General features: G+C 60.4%; 1 non-coding gene across 1 annotated transcript; it reads left to right on the top strand.

The window, feature by feature from the left end:
* Window positions 1-9013: 9013 nt before the first annotated feature.
* Window positions 9014-10828, top strand: LOC142794824 (small subunit ribosomal RNA). Its single transcript, XR_012892647.1, has one exon. It is a non-coding gene; the product is annotated as a small subunit ribosomal RNA (ribosomal RNA).
* Window positions 10829-12500: the final 1672 nt, after the last annotated feature.

The raw sequence follows: 12500 nt of genomic DNA, 5'->3' as shown, positions 1-12500 counted from the left end.
CGACCCTAAACCGCGCCAAGTACGGAGGGAACAGCGCGGCTAAGGGCTCGAAACAAACCCTGAACCGCGCCAAGTACGAAAGGAACGGCGCGCAGTAGGGGTTTAAAACAAAGCTGGTCCCAAAACCGCGCCAAGTACGAAAGGAACAGCGCGGTCGAGACTCGGAAGAAAAAGCTTTCAAAGTGTCGTAGCACGATGCACACTGCTGTTCGTGTGGAACAAACGTGACTACCGTGCTGTACGGTGGAGTTCTGTGCGCAAAAGCGGCGGGTGTGTTTCTAAGCACCACAGCGTTGTGTCAAAAAAGAGGTGCCTGAGAGAAACGCATGCGACTGCCGTGCTTTGCGGCATAGCACCGTGCGCAAAAACGGTGCGCATGCAAGAGGTGTCAGAGCTAGCGAACTTTTGCCACGAGCAACAGGTCACTAAAAGCCTATAGATGACGGTGTTGGAGGAAAAGAAAAATATCGAGAAAGCACTGCGGTGTGCCGTGCGTAGGGACGGGCGCGCGTGCCACATGCCGCCGAAATATGGGTGTCGGAGAAAACAGAGTGCCGCGCGTAACGAGGGGCGCGCGTGTTACAGAGAGATATGCCCAAACGCATGAAAGTGTACGCAGGTGTCCTAAGGCAGTTTTTTTTTTTTTTCCTCATTTTGATGTCGCCCCGGCTGACGTGGTTTTCGTTTTTCCGTGCCGCCCCGGCTGACGCGGTTTTCGTTTTTCCGTGCCGCCCCGGCTGACGCAGTTTTTGCGCCGCCCCGGCTGACGCGGTTTTCGCGCCGCCCCGGCTGACGCGGTTCCGACTTTGCACTTTTTGGCTCACCCCGGCTGGCGGCCCACTCACTCGATCGCCAGGTCTGTTTGCCCCGGTGGTTCCACCGCCAGGCTTAAGCGCGAACTTTTTTTGTTTGTTTTCTTTTGATTAAGCGCAAGCTTTTTTCTTTGTTTTCTTTTGATTAAGCGCGGGCTTTTTTCTTTGTTTTTTTTGCATTCGCCCCGGCAGACGCGGTTTTTGCGCCGCCCCGGCTGACGCGGTTTTTGCCGCCCCGGCTGACGCAGTTCGGACTTAGCACTTTTCGGCTGTGCCTGGCTGGCGGCCCACTCACTCGATCGCCATGTCTGTTTGCCACAGTTTTCCCGGTGGTGCCGCACCCGGGCTCGCCCCGGCTGACGCGGTTTCGTGCCGCCCCGGCAGACGCGGTTTTCGCGCCGCCCCGGCTGACGCGGTTTCGTGCCGCCCCGGCAGACGCGGTTTTTTGCCGCCCCGGCAGACGCGTTTTTTTTTTCTTTCGCCCCGGCTGACGCAGTTTTCGCGCCGCCCCGGCAGACGCGGTTTTCGCGCCGCCCCGGCAGACGCGGTTTTTTGCGCCGCCCCGGCTGACGCAGTTCGGACTTGGCACTTTTTGGCTGAGCCTGGCTGGCGGCCCACTCACTCGATCGCCATGTCTGTTTGCCACAGTTTTCCCGGTGGTGCCGCACCCGGGCTCGCCCCGGCTGACGCAGTTTTCGCGCCGCCCCGGCTGACGCGGTTTCGTGCCGCCCCGGCAGACGCGGTTTTTTGCGCCGCCCCGGCTGACGCGGTTTTTTGCCGCCCCGGCTGACGCAGTTCGGACTTGGCACTTTTCGGCTGTGCCTGGCTGGCGGCCCACTCACTCGATCGCCATGTCTGTTTGCCACAGTTTTCCCGGTGGTGCCGCACCCGGGCTCGCCCCGGCAGACGCGTTTTTTTTTTTTCTTTCGCCCCGGCTGACGCAGTTTTCGCGCCGCCCCGGCTGACGCGGTTTCGTGCCGCCCCGGCAGACGCGGTTTTTTGCGCCGCCCCGGCTGACGCGGTTTTTGCCGCCCCGGCTGACGCAGTTCGGACTTAGCACTTTTTGGCTGAGCCTGGCTGGTGGCCCACTCACTCGATCGCCATGTCTGTTAGCCACAGTTTTCCCGGTGGTGCCGCACCCGGGCTCGCCCCGGCTGACGCAGTTTTCGCGCCGCCCCGGCTGACGCGGTTTCGTGCCGCCCCGGCAGACGCGGTTTTCGCGCCGCCCCGGCTGACGCGGTTTTTGCCGCCCCGGCTGACGCAGTTCGGACTTAGCACTTTTCGGCTGTGCCTGGCTGGCGGCCCACTCACTCGATCGCCATGTCTGTTTGCCACAGTTTTCCCGGTGGTGCCGCACCCGGGCTCGCCCCGGCTGACGCAGTTTTCGCGCCGCCCCGGCTGACGCGGTTTCGTGCCGCCCCGGCAGACGCGGTTTTCGCGCCGCCCCGGCTGACGCGGTTTCGTGCCGCCCCGGCAGACGCGGTTTTTTGCCGCCCCAGCTGACGCAGTTCGGACTTAGCACTTTTTGGCTGAGCCTTGCTGGCGGCCCACTCACTCGATCGCCATGTCTGTTTGCCACAGTTTTCCCGGTGGTGCCGCACCCGGGCTCGCCCCGGCAGACGCGTTTTTTTTTTTCTTTCGCCCCGGCTGACGCAGTTTTCGCGCCGCCCCGGCAGACGCGGTTTTCGCGCCGCCCCGGCAGACGCGGTTTTTTGCGCCGCCCCGGCTGACGCGGTTTTTTGCCGCCCCGGCTGACGCAGTTCGGACTTGGCACTTTTTGGCTGAGCCTGGCTGGCGGCCCACTCACTCGATCGCCATGTCTGTTTGCCACAGTTTTCCCGGTGGTGCCGCACCCGGGCTCGCCCCGGCTGACGCAGTTTTCGCGCCGCCCCGGCAGACGCGGTTTCGTGCCGCCCCGGCGGACGCGGTTTTTTGCGCCGCCCCGGCTGACGCGGTTTTTTGCCGCCCCGGCTGACACGGTTCGGACTTTGCACTTTTCGGCTGTGCCTGGCTGGCGGCCCACTCACTCGATCGCCATGTCTGTTTGCCACAGTTTTCCCGGTGGTGCCGCACCCGGGCTCGCCCCGGCAGACGCGTTTTTTTTTTTTTTTTCTTTCGCCCCGGCTGACGCAGTTTTCGCGCCGCCCCGGCTGACGCGGTTTCGTGCCGCCCCGGCAGACGCGGTTTTTTGCGCCGCCCCGGCTGACGTGGTTTTTGCCGCCCCGGCTGACGCAGTTCGGACTTTGCACTTTTTGGCTGAGCCTGGCTGGCGGCCCACTCACTCGATCGCCATGTCTGTTTGCCACAGTTTTCCCGGTGGTGCCGCACCCGGGCTCGCCCCGGCAGACGCGTTTTTTTTTTTCCTTCGCCCCGGCAGACGTGGTTCCCCCCCCCCCCCTCCGTCTTTCTTTTTGTTTTTTTTTTTCGCCGCGGCTGAAGTGGATTTTTCGGTGCCTCGACGCCCCGGTAGTCGCGGTTTTTCCGTTTCCGCACGGCCCCGGCTGACGCTGCTCGGTCACAGTCGCCTTTTGTGGTGATTGCAGACTTCTTGAGCGCGGGTGTTTTTTTTTTTTGTTGTTGTTGTTGTTTTATTACGCATTCGCTCCAGCAGACGCTGTTTAGACTTTTTGTTTCCTCTTTTATCCTGCGACGAGGTGACGAGGTTTATTCGGTGCCCCGCCGCCCCGGCTGAAGTGATTTTTCCTGTCCCGTGCCGCCCCGGCTGACGCGGTTGGGACTTCGCGTTTGTTCGGCCGCCACGGGTTTTGGCGCACTCGCTCGGTTGCTTGTTGTTGCCACTTGTTGCGAACCCAGGTTTCTTGAGCGAGCGCGGGCGTTTTTTCTTCCTTTCTTTCTTTGTTCTATGTGTTAGCGAATCGGCCTTTAATATCACACGAGGACTCACAACCAACAATTTTCAGTTTGAAGTGTAAAAAATCTGCAGGTGTTGACGTAACTGACTTGCCCCGTACCCTTGAGTACATCCATGAAGTTCTCGTAGTACTACTAAATCGCATTATTCCAAGTGGAGAAATTCCCATAAACTTGCAAACCTCTACACGAAAATCGGTGCGCGTGATAAAGTTGAAAATTATCGTCCGATATCAAATGTGCCTTCTATAACACAAATTCTAGGAAAAAAAAAAAAAAAAACACTTGTTCGCCGTTTTCTGCGCCGTGACTGGCAGCACTCCGGCGAAGCGAAACGGGGTCGATTCGAGCACGATATCGGCGTCTTTCGACGTGCTCGCCGGCGACCGTCGCACGAGTACGTCGCACGAGCGCGTCTGCCGGGGCGCCGTTTGCGAAGCCGACGCAAAAGTGGGAACCGCCGCTCGGATGATCGCCGCTTTCGGCAGAGTGAGTGTTGGCACTCCGGGGAAGCGAAACAGCGTGAATGCGCCCACGAAATCGGCGTATTTTGAAGTGCCCGCCGGCGACCGTCGCACGAGTACGGTAAACCGCGTCAGCCGGGGCGTAGTTCGGGACGCCGACGAAAAAGTGGGAAGCGCAACTCGGATCTTCGCCGTTTTTGCAGGAGTGAGTGGCGGCCCTCCTGCGAGACCAAGAAGCATCGATTCGTGCACGAATTCGGCGCCTTTCGACGTGATCGCCGGCGACCGTCGCTCGAGTAGGGCAAACCGCGTCTGCCGGGGCGGGCTTCGGGACGCCGATGCGAAAGTGGGAAACGCTGCTCGGATGTTCGCCGTTTTTGGCCGAGTGAGTGCTGGCACACGGGCGAAGCCAAACGGGGCCGATTACGGCACGATATCGGCGTCTTTCGACGTGCCCGCCGGCGACCGTCGCACGAGTACGGTAAACCGCGTCAGCCCGGGCGGAGTTCGGGACGCCGATGCGAAAGTGGAGAACGCCGCTCGGATCTTCGCCGTTTTTGGAGGAGTGAGTGGCGGCACTCCGGAGAAGCCAGGGAGCGCCAATTAGCGCACGATATCGGCGTCTTTCGACGCGCTCGCCGGCGACCGTCGCACGAGTAGGGCAAACCGCGTCTGCCGGGGCGGGGTTTACGACGCCGACGCAAAAGTGGGAACCGCCGCTCGGATGTTGGCCGTTTTTGGCAGAGTGAGTGCTGGCACTCCGGCGACGCGAAAGAGCGCGAATGCGCCCACGAAAGTGGCGTATTTGGACGTGCGTGACGGCGACCGCTGCAGGAGTACGAAAAACCACGTCAGCCGGGGCGAGCGACACACGGCGGTCTGGGTGCTTATCGCTGCTATTATAGGGGCACCCCGGCAGACGCAGAAAAAAAAAAAAAAATTTTCGACCTTCTTTTTTGCTGGTCGAGCTCGGGTAACCCAGGTCGCAATGGGAGCCGCGCACGAAAGCGGCGTCGCGAGACGCGTTCGCGGTCGCTAGTCGCACGAGCTCGGCAACCGCGTCAGCCGGCGCGGAGTTCGGGATGCCGACGGCTAAGTGGGTACCGCTGCTCGGATGTTCGCCGTTTTTGGCCGAGTGAGTGCTGGCACTCCGGTGAAGCCAAGGAGCGCCAATTCGTGCACGATATCGGCGTCTTTCGACGTGCCCGCCGGCCACCGCCGCACGAGTACGGCAAACCGCGTCTGCCGGGGCGGGGTTCGCGACGCGTACGCAATAGTGGGAACCGTCGCTCGGATGTTCGTCGTCTTTGGCCGAGCGAGTGCTGGCACTCCGGCGAAGCGAAACGGGGCCGATTCGGGCACGATATCGGCGTATTTCGACGTGCTCGCCGGCGACCGTCGCACGAGTACGGCAAAGCGCGTCTGCCGGGGCGAGGTTTGCGACGCCGACGAAAAAGTGGGAAGCGCCGCTCGGATCTTCGCCGTTTTTGCAGGAGTGAGTGGCGGCCCTCCTGCGAGACCAAGAAGCATCGACTCGCGCACGATATCGGTGTCTTTCGACGTGCCCGCCGGCCACCGCCGCACGAGTACGGCAAACCGCGTATGCCGGGGCGGGGTTGGCGACGCCGACGCAAAAGTGGGAACCGCCACTAGGATGTTCGCCGTTTTTGGCAGAGTGAGTGCTGGCACTCCGGCGAAGCGAAAGAGCGCGAATGCGCCCACGAAAGTGGCGTGTTTGGACGTGCTTGACGACGACCACCGCAGGAAAACGAAAAACCACGTCAGCCGGGGCGAGCGACCCATGGCGGTCTGGGTGCTTATCGCTGCTATTATAGGGGCACCCCGGCAGACGCAAAAAAAAAAAAAATTTTTTTTCGACATTCTTTTTTGCTCGTCGACCTCGGGTGACCCAGGTCGCAGTGGGAGCCGCGCACGAAAGCGGCGTCGCGAGACGGCTTCGCGGTCGCTAGTCGCACGAGCTCGGCAACCGCGTCTGCCGGGGCGGAGTTCGGGACGCCGACGGCTAAGTGGGAACCGCCGCTCGGATGTTCGCCGTTTGTGGCCGAGTGAGTGCTGGCACTCCGGCGAAGCCAAACGGGGCCGATTCCGGCACGATATCGGCGTCTTTCTACGTGCTCGCCGGCGACCGTCGCACGAGTACGGCAAAGTGCGTCTGCCGGGGCGGGGTTTGCGACGCGTACGCAATAGTGAGAACCGTCGCTCGGATGTTCGTCGTCTTTCGCCGAGCCAGTGCTGGCAATCCGGCGAAGCCGAACGGAGCCGATTCGGGCACGATATCGGCGTCTTTCCACGTGCTCGCCGGCGACCGTCGCACGAGTACGGTAAACCGCGTCAGCCGGGGCGGAGTTCGGGACGCCGATGCGAAAGTGGGAAGCGCCGCTCGGATCTTCGCCGTTTTTGGAGGAGTCAGTGGCGGCACTCCGGTGAAGCCAAGGTGCGCCAATTCGCGCACGATATCGGCGTCTTTCGACGTGCCCGCCGGCCACCGTCGCACGAGTACGGCAAACCTCGTCTGCCGGGGCGGGGTTTGCGACGCCGACGCAAAAGTGGGAACCGCCGCTCGGATGTTCGCCGTTTTTGGCAGAGTGAGTGCTGGCACTCCGGCGAAGCGAAAGAGCGCGAATGCGCCCACGAAAGTGGCGTGTTTGGACGTGCTTGACGACGACCACCGCAGGAAAACGAAAAACCACGTCAGCCGGGGCGAGCGACCCATGGCGGTCTGGGTGCTTATCGCTGCTATTATAGGGGCACCCCGGCAGACGCAAAAAAAAAAAAAATTTTTTTCGACATTCTTTTTTGCTCGTCGACCTCGGGTGACCCAGGTCGCAGTGGGAGCCGCGCACGAAAGCGGCGTCGCGAGACGGCTTCGCGGTCGCTAGTCGCACGAGCTCGGCAACCGCGTCTGCCGGGGCGGAGTTCGGGACGCCGACGGCTAAGTGGGAACCGCCGCTCGGATGTTCGCCGTTTGTGGCCGAGTGAGTGCTGGCACTCCGGCGAAGCCAAACGGGGCCGATTCCGGCACGATATCGGCGTCTTTCTACGTGCTCGCCGGCGACCGTCGCACGAGTACGGCAAAGTGCGTCTGCCGGGGCGGGGTTTGCGACGCGTACGCAATAGTGAGAACCGTCGCTCGGATGTTCGTCGTCTTTCGCCGAGCCAGTGCTGGCACTCCGGCGAAGCCGAACGGAGCCGATTCGGGCACGATATCGGCGTCTTTCCACGTGCTCGCCGGCGACCGTCGCACGAGTACGGTAAACCGCGTCAGCCGGGGCGGAGTTCGGGACGCCGATGCGAAAGTGGGAAGCGCCGCTCGGATCTTCGCCGTTTTTGGAGGAGTCAGTGGCGGCACTCCGGTGAAGCCAAGGTGCGCCAATTCGCGCACGATATCGGCGTCTTTCGACGTGCCCGCCGGCCACCGTCGCACGAGTACGGCAAACCTCGTCTGCCGGGGCGGGGTTTGCGACGCCGACGCAAAAGTGGGAACCGCCGCTCGGATGTTCGCCGTTTTTGGCAGAGTGAGTGCTGGCACTCCGGCGAAGCGAAAGAGCGTGAATGCGCCCACGAAAGTAGCGTATTTGGACGTGCTTGACGGCGACCGCCGCAGGAGTACGAAAAACCACGTCAGCCGGGGCGAGCGACCCACGGCGGTCTGGGTGCTTATCGCTGCTATTATAGGGGCACCCCGGCAGACGCAGAAAGAAAAAAAAAAATGGGGACATGGCGTGCGTCACCGTGCGGCTTCGCAGCGTTGCCGAAGTCGCCGAGCCCTTCGACTGAGCCGAACGGCGGACAGGGAACGTTGGTCGGCCGTTCTAACCTGTCGGTGCCACGCCGAGACGTCGTTAAGGAAAACCGCGTCGTGGGCCTCTACGACGCCGTCGAGTCGTTGTACGTTTGGTGTCCAGCGTGTCGGCGGCGAGTAGCGGACACGTCGTTCACGACTTCGGTCTTTCGCAGTCGACGCGAACTTGCGGAGAGTCGTGGTGCCTCACGTTTTCGGCAGAAACCGCGGCGGAATTTTCCCGTGCGTGCGCGCACGACCTCGGTGCTGTGCCGTCAGCGTAGTGTTGCACAAACTCGTGGCCTACCCAAGGTGCGGTACGTTTGCGGCCGTATCCTCGGTGGGAATTTCGTGAGTAGGGTCGCAAATTCTACGACCTCGGCGGGTTTGAGAGCGACGTAGACTTGTGGCACGCTCAACATGCCACACGTTTCGGGGCACACCCGCGGTGAAATTTTCTCGAGTACGCTCGTATTAGGGCCCAAGGAGGTCTGGGTACTTATCGCTGCTATTATGTGGGGGTTCTCGTGAGCGGCGTACGCGAAAGCGACCGGGTGTCTGATATGCGGCGGGCTTCGGCCTCGTCAAGCGTGTCCTCGGGTCTGCTCCAGGGGAATCCACGGCAGTCGTCTGCAGCCTCATCCGCTTGATGCGTTAGGGGCTGGTTGTCGGACGGTGCCGTTTTACCACGATATCGAGGTGTGTTCCGTGTCGTCCTCGGGCGATTCAGATGCGAAAGCGCCGAAGACGCGGGCGTGACCCGTCGTCTGGCGGCTTTGCAGTCTCGGCTCCGTTGCTAGTTCCGGCCGGTCCACCGACAGTGCAGCGGGCTTGGGCAACCCGCACGGCGCGACCGAGTCGATGCAACGAAAAAGAGCGAGCATGAACGTGCTTCTTGCCGCACGGCTCCCACTCGTCTTTCGGGAAGGTTGTGCCGTAGCGAGCTCGAACGCCGTCATCTCGGAGTGCAAAATAAGCGTGTTGGGGCGCCTGAAGGTGGCCTCCGCCGCACACAGACTGCGTCCGGCCCGCCGAGGGCGAGGACGGACGCGCAGTCGAACGATTACCTGGTTGATCCTGCCAGTAATCATATGCTTGTCTCAAAGATTAAGCCATGCATGTCTAAGTACATGCCGAAATAAGGCGAAACCGCGAATGGCTCATTAAATCAGTTATGGTTCCTTAGATCGTTTCTTCCTACTTGGATAACTGTGGCAATTCTAGAGCTAATACATGCAGTGAGCCTGGAGCCCTTTGGGTAACGGGTGCTTTTATTAGACCAAGATCGATCGGGTTTCGGCCCGTATTGTGTGGTGACTCTGGATAACTTTGTGCTGATCGCATGGCCACGAGCCGGCGACGTTTCTTTCAAGTGTCTGCCTTATCAACTTTCGATGGTAGGTTACTTGCTTACCATGGTTGTTACGGGTAACGGAGAATCAGGGTTCGATTCCGGAGAGGGAGCCTGAGAAACGGCTACCACATCCAAGGAAGGCAGCAGGCGCGCAAATTACCCACTCCCGGCACGGGGAGGTAGTGACGAAAAATAACAATACGGGACTCTTTTGAGGCCCCGTAATTGAAATGAGTACACTCTAAATCCTTTAACGAGGATCAATTGGAGGGCAAGTCTGGTGCCAGCAGCCGCGGTAATTCCAGCTCCAATAGCGTATACTAAAGCTGCTGCGGTTAAAAAGCTCGTAGTTGGATCTCAGTTCCAGACGAGTAGTGCATCTACCCGATGCGACGGCTCGGACTGAACATCATGCCGGTTCTTTCTTGGTGCACTTCATTGTGTGCCTCGAGATGGCCGGTGCTTTTACTTTGAAAAAATTAGAGTGCTCAACGCAGGCGAGTCGCCTGAATAAACTTGCATGGAATAATAGAACAAGACCTCGTTTCTGTTCTGTTGGTTTTTGGAATACGAGGTAATGATTAAGAGGGACGGACGGGGGCATTCGTATTGCGGCGCTAGAGGTGAAATTCTTGGACCGTCGCAAGACGAACTACTGCGAAAGCATTTGCCAAGAATGTTTTCATTGATCAAGAACGAAAGTCAGAGGTTCGAAGGCGATCAGATACCGCCCTAGTTCTGACCATAAACGATGCCAACCAGCGATCCGCCTGAGTTACTCAAATGACTCGGCGGGCAGCTTCCGGGAAACCAAAGTATTTGGGTTCCGGGGGAAGTATGGTTGCAAAGCTGAAACTTAAAGGAATTGACGGAAGGGCACCACCAGGAGTGGAGCCTGCGGCTTAATTTGACTCAACACGGGAAAACTTACCCGGCCCGGACACTGGGAGGATTGACAGATTGAGAGCTCTTTCTTGATTCGGTGGATGGTGGTGCATGGCCGTTCTTAGTTGGTGGAGCGATTTGTCTGGTTAATTCCGATAACGAACGAGACTCTAGCCTATTAAATAGGTGCGGGGTTCCCAGCACCTTACAACCTTCTTAGAGGGACAAGCGGCTCCTAGCCGCACGAAACAGAGCAATAACAGGTCTGTGATGCCCTTAGATGTCCGGGGCCGCACGCGCGCTACACTGAAGGAAGCAGCGTGTCTTTATCCCTGTCTGAAAAGACTGGGTAACCCGTGGAACTTCTTTCGTGATTGGGATAGGGGCTTGCAATTGTTCCCCTTGAACGAGGAATTCCCAGTAAGCGCGAGTCATAAGCTCGCGTTGATTACGTCCCTGCCCTTTGTACACACCGCCCGTCGCTACTACCGATTGAATGATTTAGTGAGGTCTTCGGACCGATGTCCGGCGCGGCCTTTCGGTTGCGCCGGTCTGTTGGAAAGATGACCAAACTTGATCATTTAGAGGAAGTAAAAGTCGTAACAAGGTTTCCGTAGGTGAACCTGCGGAAGGATCATTAACGGATTGTGAAGGGTGAGCGCCTCAGCTGCGTCTGCGCCCGACACTTTCTGCCGCTGACCCCGTTTGGACGCGGGGTCGGCTTTTCCCCACGGGGCTGCCTGAATGTGGAGCGGCACCCCGTGACAAATTGTTGCGCCCAGCGGACGCCAACACCGCGACCTTGGACGGTCGGCCAGGTGGCGGACGCGGGTACAAACGGCGCAACGCACTCATAGGTCGGCTTTCGACCCGCCACTGCACCGTGGCTCGAAGCGCTCGAAATGCGCGACCCGACCGCTGCGGGACCGCCTAGTACTGTAAACAGGAGCGGCGGAGCGCGAACGGCGAGTCGTGGTTACGTCGGTAGAAGGCGAGGCTGCGCGTTCCCGAAACGCCAGCCGAGTGCCCTCCCGACCGTTCGAGCGTGCAAGAACGAGACCCGACAATCGCGCGGCGACTGCCAAGTACGAGAGGAACGGCACAAGCGTCGGCGGTCGGTCAAGGAACTGGCGATGTGACGGGTCCGCTGTGCACCAGTGCATACCGTCCCGCCGTCCGCGGCAAGCGCCTCCGCGTCCTCGGGTGACGGAGGCTGCCGGTCGGTTCTTGCAGGCGAGGGATCTCGCTGGCACCGGTTCGCGTTGACGCGCGGCCGGTCATGGCACGGCGATGCGACGGCCGAGGTGCGCAGTACTCGATGGAGGAACCGCACGCTCCGATGACCGTCCCGCCCTCCGCGGCGTATGCGTACCGACCGTAATGGTTGCAGCAGCGCCGGCCGGCTTTTGAATTCGCCACACGAAACACGGTGCGAGATCGCGGTTAGGGGAGCGTCGACGTTGCCAGGCGTTTTGCTTGCTGCCGAGGGAAAGGCGGCACGGCCACGTCGCGCTCGTCGCGATTAGCGGGTCTGCGCGCTTTGGGAAGGTGCCGCAACGACTTGCCGAAAGAGGAAGCACGGAAGAACGAGGGACTTGGACGTCCCGACAATTGAACGCACTTGCGGCCAGGCCCTTGCTGGCTTCGTTCTTCCGCCTCGAGTAGGCTCGTACGCGGCTCCGGCGCCGAAAGTGGTCCTTGGCACCGACTTCGGTGGACGTGGGAAGTGCCGCGCAAGTACGGCGCGCCTGGCTCCACCTGTTGGCTAAAGTAGGCAGCCGGATCGGCATTTTGGTGTGCGGTGGCAAACCGTGGATGCGAAAAAAGCTTGTGCGATTTCGTGGAACAAAAAGCGGGGGTCCCCCTTTTTATGCGGAGGAGACCGACCCGCCCGCCGTGGTGAACCGCGACGCCACGGTAAAAACGGGAGAGGCTTGTCGATGGGACCGTGCATCCCGCGCTCCACGGAGGCCGGGAGGCGGCCGCCCGAGGAAATGTGTAGCCGTCGAGGCCCGCATCTGCGTGCACTCTTATCCAAATGGGTGTACCGCAGGCATTTTCTGGTTAGGCGGGCCAATGAGAGCGAGCACACAACGATACCTACGGGTCCGGCTTGGAGAACCGGCTTCGACGCCTCCCGAGTATTTATAGAGGGGTGGACCACGAAAGCACTCGCAAGTAGCGGAAGCGAAACGCCGTCCGAAACACACCGTTTGCTCGATTTGCGGCAGCCGAAAAAGGCGCGGCAGAGTTTTGGAGTCCAAGCGTGCGCTGAAAAGCGCCCTTCTTGGCCACTGTTTGGCCGAGTGCCA

Source organism: Rhipicephalus microplus, unplaced genomic scaffold, assembly GCF_043290135.1.
Source record: "Rhipicephalus microplus isolate Deutch F79 unplaced genomic scaffold, USDA_Rmic scaffold_509, whole genome shotgun sequence".
In the NCBI taxonomy this organism is placed as follows: domain Eukaryota; kingdom Metazoa; phylum Arthropoda; class Arachnida; order Ixodida; family Ixodidae; genus Rhipicephalus; species Rhipicephalus microplus.
The sequence above is the reverse complement of the archived record's forward strand: the minus strand, read 5'-3'. Positions and strand labels throughout refer to the sequence as shown.